Source organism: Suncus etruscus, chromosome 5, assembly GCF_024139225.1.
Source record: "Suncus etruscus isolate mSunEtr1 chromosome 5, mSunEtr1.pri.cur, whole genome shotgun sequence".
In the NCBI taxonomy this organism is placed as follows: domain Eukaryota; kingdom Metazoa; phylum Chordata; class Mammalia; order Eulipotyphla; family Soricidae; genus Suncus; species Suncus etruscus.
The window spans coordinates 28,640,595-28,642,406 of NC_064852.1; the positions used below are offsets into that span (position 1 = coordinate 28,640,595).

At 32.7% G+C, this 1,812-nt stretch overlaps 1 non-coding gene across 1 annotated transcript; it reads right to left on the reverse strand.

Annotated features, from left to right (window-relative positions):
• Window positions 1–1,315: 1,315 nt before the first annotated feature.
• On the reverse strand, window positions 1,316–1,422 carry LOC126010639 (U6 spliceosomal RNA). Its single transcript, XR_007496658.1, has one exon. It is a non-coding gene; the product is annotated as a U6 spliceosomal RNA (small nuclear RNA).
• Between the last annotated feature and the right edge of the window lie 390 nt (window positions 1,423–1,812).

Consider the following 1,812-nt stretch of genomic DNA (forward strand, 5'->3'; position numbering starts at 1 on the left):
ATAGGTAGTTCATTTTAAGTTTTTATTAAATATTAACAAAATTGTAAATAGGGTCCTTGATCTATGATACTATTTTATTTACTTTTAAAGAATATTAAATTTTAATAAATACATTTATTTCCTTTTTAATATTTGAAATTTTATTTGAACACCATGATTTACAAAGTTGTTCATAATACAGTTGTTTTAGGTATTTAATGCTCCAATGCCAATCCCACCATCGGTGTGACCTTCCCTCGACTAATGTCCCCAGTTGCCCTCACACCCTCAAGACTCCCCCTTAATAGGCATAAAATAAGTTACTTTATATGGCTTGTTACTATATATATGTATATATAATATTATTACTAAAGTCATTGAGGATTTTCTGAGTTGTTAGGTGCCAGTTGAGTTTTTTGAGTTATTGTTTTTATTAATTGGACCTAGAGGACTTCCACTTAATTTTTCCATCTAACTTGATGTGCTCCTACTGAGCTGTTAATATTGTAAAATTTGAAGATGGTGCTCCAAGCACTGTGAAACTGGAATGATTCAGCAGCACATCATCTCAGCCAAGTCATTTATATTCAGGCAAGAGTTCTATGCAAATGCAGTGTTAGGCCTTTCTTTAGAGCAGGGACTTTGCCTGCCCTCATCCTGAGAAAGCTTCAGAGATCTGGGCCAACTTAGCTCCTGCATCTGTCTGGTACACCTAGTTCTTGCTTCCATGTTTTATAAAGGGAAATGAATTAGTTACACCCATTTAATATCTATCACAATTTAACATTTTTTCCTCACTTGGAAGAGAAAATATTATAACCTTTATTTGTCTCATGAAAAATAGAAATGATTTTTATAAACTTAAAAGTAAATGTAAGGAAAAAATAACTAAAACAATGTGGAGGGAAGAAGATACTTTATAATTCCTCATTCAAGTCCAATTTAGAAGATACACACATCATGTCATATTATACAATGGACACTACAAATGTAAATGAATAAACTCAATATGATTTTGATTTGATTGAGTTTATATTTATCATTATTATAAGCTACTGAAGGATCTACTACATATAAATTCCCAAAGCAAAAATTAATGAGTCTGGACTAAATCCAGAATTTAAAGTTCTTTTGAATTTTCTTTGGTTTAAGATAATATTTCAACAGGTATTGATATTGGGTATATGAAAAATGCCCTTCTGTTTTAGTATGTCTTTCCTTCACTATCTTGAATAATTAGAAATATTTTAGGGCCTAGAGGCACAGTACAGTGGGTAAAGTGTTTGCCTTGCATGTAATCAACCTTGGTTTGGTCCTGAACACTTCTTTTATTTTTTTTAATATGGAACACTTCACAAATTTGCGTGTCATCCTTGCGCAGGGGCCATGCGAATCTTCTCTGTATTGTTCCAATTTTAGTATATGTGCTGCTGAAGCGAGCATGATCCTGAACACTTCTTAAAGTCCTTTGAGTACAATCAGAAATAATCCCTAAGCACAAAGCCAGAAGTAAGCCTAGCTATAAAATCCTTTATATTCATTCTCTAATCCAGGAATTCTCACGTTAAGTCACCTCTGAGGAATATTGGCGATTCCTTACAACCATGTTTTTTGCTGCACTGTGGTGGGGAAAATTACTAGAGTTTAGAGATTGAAGGCCTGGAATATTTTCAACATTTTGCAATTCCCAGTGCAGCCTCTTATAACTAAGAACATGCTGGTCCAAAGTGTCAGTAAATCTGAAACTAAGAAACTTTATTATAATCTGACATAAGGGTCTTTTTTTTTGTTTTGTTTAAACCCATATTCTTTTTTGGCAGCATATATTTTTAA